Here is a 7,312-nt window from a genome sequence, read left to right on the forward strand (position 1 = left end):
TTCCGCAACGGGAGAGGCCACGGCAGTGAGAGGCCCGCGTACTGCAAAGAAAAAAAAAAAAAATGGTGTTGAACTCTGTCAGATGCTTTTTCTGCATTGATTATGTCGTGTGAGTTTTCTTGTATAGCCTAATTTGATGAATTACCATGATTTATTTTCAAATATTGAACCCGTTTTACATCTCTGGAATAAACCCTGCTTGGTCATGGTGTATAATTCTTTTAAAATATTGCCAAGGACTTCCCTGGTGGCGCGTGGTTAAGAATCCACCTGCCAATGCGGAAGACACGGGTTTGATCCCTGGTCTGGGAAGATCCCACATGCCACAAAGCAACTAAGCTCAGATACCACAACTACTGAAGCCCGTGCACCCTAGAGCCTGTGCACTGCAACTACTGAGCCTGTGTGCCACAGCTGCTGAAGCCTGCATGCCTACAGTCTGCGCTCCACAACATGAGAAGCCACTGCAATGAGAAGCCCACGCACCATAATGAAGAGTAGGCCTCACCACAATTAGTGAAAGCCTGCAAGCAGCAACGAATGCCCAACACAACCGAAAAGAAGAACTAAATAAATATTGCCAGTTCTGAAGCAGAATCTGACCTCTCTACCCTTTCACTGAATTAAATATCAGAGACAGAGTTTTGGGTGAAGTAGAAAAGAATAGCTTTATTGCTTTGCCAGGCAAAGGGGGCTACAGTGGGCTAATGCCCTCAAAACTGTGTGTCCCTACCTAGAGGGGGTAGTGAGGAGTTTTACAGTAATAGTTCAAACAGGGCGTGATCAGCTCATGGACATTCTTCTGATTGGTTGTGGTGAGGTAAGTGGGAGCATTATCAATCTTCTGGTTCCAACCTGTCTGGGGTCTACATGCTTGTGGGCAGCATACAAGTAACTTCTCCCACCTGGTGGGGGTTTCAGTATCTGCAAAGCAGCTCAAAGATATTGTTATGTGTATCCCTTGAGGGGGAGCCAGAACCCTCCCCGAAGGCTGCACTATTGTTTCTTGTCTGTTCCTCCCTTGTCTCTGCATTGCATCCACTCCTCTCCCTTCCCTAATTAACAACTGTTTGAACTTGCCCATGGGAACTCAGGGAAGGTCATGGAGGCTGAATGAATCCTGTTTCCTCTAATCAAGAAATGGGGGACACAGAAAGGCTTTTGGAGCTCCACAGGGTCCGGCTCAGTTTTAGCTCTATTTGGTAACACATTGTTAAGTATTTTTGTGTCTGTATTTGTGATGGACATTGGATTTTAGTTTTTTTTTTTTTTTTTAATTGTCTTTTTCTAGTTTTGGTATGAGGCTAATACTATCCTCATAAAATGAATTGGGAAGTGTTTCCTTGTCTTGCATTATCTGGAAGAGATTGTGTGGAATTAGTGTTACTTCTCCTTTAAATATTTGTGGAACCATCTGGGACTGGAGATTCATTTTTTGGAAGTTTTTCAAATTATGAATTCAAATTTCTTAATGATTCTAGGACTATTCACATATTTATTTTATTCTGCATAAGCTGTGATGGTTTGTGCTTTTTTTCTGAGGAATGGCTTCATTTCACCTAAGTTGTCAAATGTATGTATAGAGTTGTTTGTAGTTTTGCCTTATTATCTTTTTGAGGTATGCAGAACCTGTAGTCATATATCCAGTTACATTCCTGATCCTGGTAATTCAGTCTTCTCTCTTTTTCTTCTTTGTAAGTCTTGCTAGAGGTTTGTCAATTTTACTGATTTTTGAAAAAAACCTGAAATCTTTTATCATTGATTTTCTCTACTGTCTTTCTGTTTTCAATTTTATTTATTTCTGCTTTTATCTTTATTATCTCCTTTCTTCTACTTACTTGGAGTTTATTTTGCTCTTCATTTTCTAAGTTCTTAAGATGAAAGGTTAAATTATTTATGTGAGACTTTCCTCTTTTCTAATATATGCATTTAACGCTACAAATTTCTCTCTCAGCACTGCTTTAGCTGTGTCCCACAAATTTTGGTATGTTCTATTTTCATTTTCTTTCACTTCAATGTATTTTTAAAAATTTACCTTGAGATTTCTTCTTTGAAATGTCCTGTTTGGGTTATAAGTATTTGGAAATTTTCTTTTTATCCTTCTGTTATTGATTTCTAGTTTGATTCCATTGTGGTCAGAGAACACACTCTGGTTTAGATTCTTTTAAATTTGTTGAGGTTTGTTTTATGGCCCAGGATTTGTTCTATCTTAATATATGTTCCATGGACACTTGTAAAGAATATATATTGTGCTGTTGTTGAGTGGAGTGTTCTATACATGTTTACTGATCCTCTTAGTTGATGGTGTCAGTGAGTTCTTCTATGTCTGTGCTGATTTTCTACATAGTTTTTCTATTAATTATTGAGAGAGGGGTGTTGAAGTCTCCAACTATAATTTGGATTTGTCTGTTTATGTTTTAAGTTTTATCAGTTTTTCCTTCACGCATTTTCCTGTTCTTTTGTTTTGTGTATATATTTACTGCTAATCTCTATCTTTTAATTCATGTATTTAGACCACTTATATTTAAAATAATTGTTGATGGATTAGGGCATAAGTCTGCCATTTTATGTTTTTGTTTCTGTTTGTTCTCTCTGTTGCTTTTTGTTTCTCTGTTTCTCTTTTTTCTGTGTTTCTGTGGGTTACTTGAACATTTTTTAGAATTTCAGCTAGATTTATTTATAATGCTTTTAAATGTATCTGCATAGTTTAAGTGGTTTCCCTAAGTATTATTACATTCTATATCCATACCTCATTACAGTCTACTTCTATCATCATATTATCAGTTTGAGTGAAGTGTAGAAACCTTACTTCCCTTTTTTTTTTTTAACCCATTCCCATTTATAATATAATCTCTTAAATATTTCCTCTACATATATTCAGAACTAAATCAGGCCACGTTATATTTTTTGTTTTGATCATCAAACATAATTCACGAAACTGAAAAGGAGAAAGAAAACCTATTATATTACTCAGTTTTTCTTACTCTGTTCTTTCTTCCATCCTGATGTTCCCAGCTTTATATTTTTAATAATTTCCATTCTGTTTAAATAACTTCTTTTAGAATAAATCTGCTGAAAGAAAAGAATAGATCTGCTGGCAACAAGTTCTCTTAGTTTCTCTTCATCTGAGAGTGTCGTGATTTCCTCTAATTCTTGAAAGATATTTTTGATGGATATAGGATTCTAGGTTTACAGATTTATCTTTTAGCACTTGAGAAATGCTGTGCCATTTTATTCTGGCCTCTAAGGTTTTGGTGAGGAATCCGGTGTCTTTTGAGTTGTTTTTCTCCTATTGATAAGGTGCCATTTTTCTTTAGCTACTTTCACGATTTTTCTTTAGTTTTCACAAGTTTGACTATGATGTATCTTGGTGTAGATTTCTTTGGGAATAATAAGGCCTTTAAGATTTGGGCATTTTCAGAGCCAGGTAATTCAGGGAGGAAGCAGTATTTTCACTCCTTTTAAGTCAGGGAGAACCTCATCTATAGGATTGTCTATCCTGTAACTGTAAATGCTGGTGTAAATATTTCTGGCACTTGAACTTAGAAGAAAATTTATCTGTTCCTTAAGAGCGGGGTCCAGAGTCCTCTGGATGTCCAGTGGTTAGGACTCGGCACTTTCATTACGGTGGCCTGGGTTCAGTCCCTGGTCGGGGAATTAAGGTCCTGCAAGCCATGTGGTATGGCTAAATAAATAAATAAATAAAGAGCCGGGCCCATATTGATTTTTAAAAAATATATCGACAACAGCATCTAACAGTGGCCATTACCAACTTGATTCGTAAGTGAACTTTATGAACAAGTATCCCCCTGAGAAAAACTGCCCCAGCTGGGTGGACTGAGCAATCCTGTTTTCCTCCTTGACTTAGAAATTTCTTACCTTGATTATTTGCCTTCCCCTTGCCACAGAAGTTCCCTGTTACTCAACTTTCTTCAAATTGTGTTTTTGCATTTTAGGATGCTTTGTAGTTTTTTCTTCATAGCTAGACATGAGGTACTGAGCAAATGGAACTTAAGTAAACAGGTCTAAGCTGTTGGGGGCAGAGAAGCATTCTCTTGTCCTGTGATCAGGTCTCAGTCTTTTATTGATCCTGTACCCTGGACTGGGAACTTTCCCAGTGCTTCTCAGCCCTCCCCCTGCCCCCACAGTGGGACAGGATGGGTAGAGTGGGCTAGAATCGGCTAGTTCCCTTCTCCTAGGTTAATTAGGCTCTGATAAAACCCCAGCAGGTTAGGCTCTGATTAAATAGTTTCTCTTGGAAGAAGGCCTTGTTAAGAACAGAATCTTCTTGAGTATTTCAAAATGGTTATTTCCCCATCCCTTTGTCAAAAGCACAAGGGAATTTTTTTCCCAATATTCACTCTGGTAGAATTCCTGGCAGTGAAACTCGAAAGTGTAGGGGGCCCTCACGACTGCTTCCCTTGGTTTTTTTAACTTTCAGACTTGTCCACACTGAGTCTCCTCAATTGATCAATTACGATTAAGATTTTCTACCCCAGCACTGTTTCTTATAGAAGTTTCTGCTCATAGGTTTCTACTCTGGTAAGTTGTGATTGCCTATATTCACGTGTCTGTCTCTCCAGTCTGAGGGGCAGAAGTTTGCTCTGTGACCTAACTTCTCTGCTTGATCTAAGAAGAGCTGTTGATCATTCAGTTTGTGCAGCTTTTTGTTGTTAGAATGGAATGATGACTTCCAAGCCCCTGACATGCTGGACTGGAAACCAGAACTCCAAACTCATGTATGCTGATGCCCACCACCACACCACTCCTGTGTCCTAACCACCAGCAAGTCTCGTGGGTTCTACCGCCAATACACAGCTGAATCCATCTACTTCCTTCCCTCTTTGACTAATCAGAACAGTCAGTTTAGCATTATCTTTCGCCTGAACAACTTCACCAGGTTTCTAAATCATCACTTGGCTGTTCTACTCTTGTGTGCCTATAATCAATTCTCCATTGGCAATGTTGAGTAATCTTTAAAACAAAAACCAGGGACTTCCCTGGTGGCACAGTGGTTGAGAATATGCCTGCCAATGCAGGGGACTGTCGGGTTTGATCCCTGGTCTGGGAAGATCCCACATGCTGTAGAGCAACTGAGCCCATGCGCCACAACTGCTGAGCCTGCGCTCTAGAGCCTGTGAGCCACAGCTACTGAGCCCATGTGCTGCAACTACTGAAGCCTGCGCACCTAGAGCCCGTGCTCCACAACAAGAGAAGCCACCGCAATGAGAAGCCCATGCACTGCAGCGAGGAGTGGCCCCCTGCCTGCTGCAACTAGAGAAAGCCTGCACACAGCAATGAAGACCCAACGCAGTCAAAAATTTTTAAAAAAAAGAAAGCAAACAAACAAACAGATGTAACTTCCTTTTAGAATTTACCAATGGCTTCCCATTGTACTTAGAGTAAAATGCATTTTCAGGGCTTCCCTGGTGGCGCAGTGGTTGAGAGTCCGCCTGCCGATGCAGGGGACACGGGTTTGTGCCCCGGTCTGGGAAGATCCCACATGCTGCAGAGCAGCTGGGCCCGTGAGCCATGGCCGCTGAGCCTGTGCGTCTGGAGCCTGTGCTCCGTAACGGGAGAGGCCACAATAGTGAGAGGCCCACATACTACAAAAAAAAAAAAGAAAAAAAAAAAGCATTTTCAAGTAATGTTCTACAGGCCCTACCTGATATAGCCTTCCTGCTTCTCTTAACTTATCTCTACCTCCTCAGCCACTGCACTCTATTACAGACCTTCCATTTGCTTCTTGATGTGCATCTTATCAGCTTGGGCTGCTGTAACAATGACCATAGACTGGGTGACTTAAAAGACATATATTTATTCCTCATAGTTATGGAGGCTGGAAGTCTGAGATCAGACTGCGGTATGGTCAGGTTTCAGTGAAGGCCCTCTATCTGGTTTACCAATGGCTGTCTTCTCATTTTATCTTCACATAGCAGAGAGCGAGAGAGAGAGAGAGAGAGAGAGAGAGAGAGAGAGAGAGAGCTAGCTGTTTGGTCTCTTCTAAGGGCACTAATTCCATTCATAAAAGCTCCACCCTCATGATCTACTCATCCCTGAAAGGCCCTACCTCTAAATACCATTACATTGTGGATTAGATTTCAACATATCAATTTGGGGGGAGGCACATAAAAATTCAGTGCACCACAGTGTTCTAAGATTATATCAGCCTTGGGGCCTTAACACTAGCTCTTCCTCCTGCCTAAAATGTCCCTCCCCAATTCTTCACATGGTTGGCTCTGCCTTGTCATCCAGATCTCAGTGTAATTTGTGCTTCCTCAGTGTGATGGTTAGTTTATGGTCAACTTGGCTAGGCTAGAGTGCCCAGTTAGTCAAGCAAACACTAATATAGGTGTTGCTGTGAAGGTATTTTGTAGCTGTAGTTAATATTTACAACAGTTAACTTTAATAAAAGGAAATTTTCCTGAATAATATGGGTGGTCCTCAGCCAATCAGTTGCAAAGGCTTAGGAGCAAAGTTGAGGTTTCCCTGTGGAAGCAGAACTTCTTTCTCAAGACTGCAGCCTCAGTTCCTGGCTGATTGATCCAGCGTGCTAGTTTGCCCTACAGATTTTGGAGTTGCCAATACCCACAACCACAGAAGCCAATTCCTTGAAATAAGTGTGTGTGTGTGTGTGTGTGTGTGTGTGTGTGTGTGTCCTCTATTTGGTCTGTTTCTCGGCTGTTTCCTCAGTGACAGTGCACCTGACCTGTCGCTCTCTGTTAGCCCTTCTCCATGTCACTCTTTAGCACGTAACCCTGTTTCTGTTTTCTTTTTCTTTAAATTAATTAATTAATTAATTTAATTTTGGCTGCATTGGGTCTTCGTTGCTGTGCACGGGCTTTCTCTAGTTGCGTTGAGCGGGGGCTACCCTTCATTGCGGTGTGCGGGCTTCTCATTGTGGTGGCTTCTCTTGTTGCAGAGCACGGGCTCTAGGCGCACGGGCTTTGGTAATTGTGGCACGCGGGCTCAGTTGTTGTGGCTCGCGGGTTCTAGAGCGCAGGCTCAGTAGTTGTGGTGCACGGGCTTAGTTGCTCCACCGCATGTGGGATCTTCCCAGACCAGGGATCGAACCCGTGTCTCCTGCATTGGCAGGCGGATTCTTAACCACTGAGCCACCAGAGGAGTTCCTCAGCTGACTGTTAACTGAGGCAACTGGACCCCCTAGGCTCTCATGCTCCAGCAGGCCAGCCCAGGTGTGTTCTTGTGCCAGCAGCAGAAGCATAAGAGCAGAAGCACTTTTTCACGGTTATACATGTGTCAGATCTACTAACGTCCCATTAGCCAAAGCAAGTGACATGGCAAAACCATG

This window comes from Lipotes vexillifer, unplaced genomic scaffold (assembly GCF_000442215.2).
Source record: "Lipotes vexillifer unplaced genomic scaffold, Lipotes_vexillifer_v1.1 scaffold911, whole genome shotgun sequence".
Lineage (NCBI taxonomy): Eukaryota > Metazoa > Chordata > Mammalia > Artiodactyla > Lipotidae > Lipotes > Lipotes vexillifer.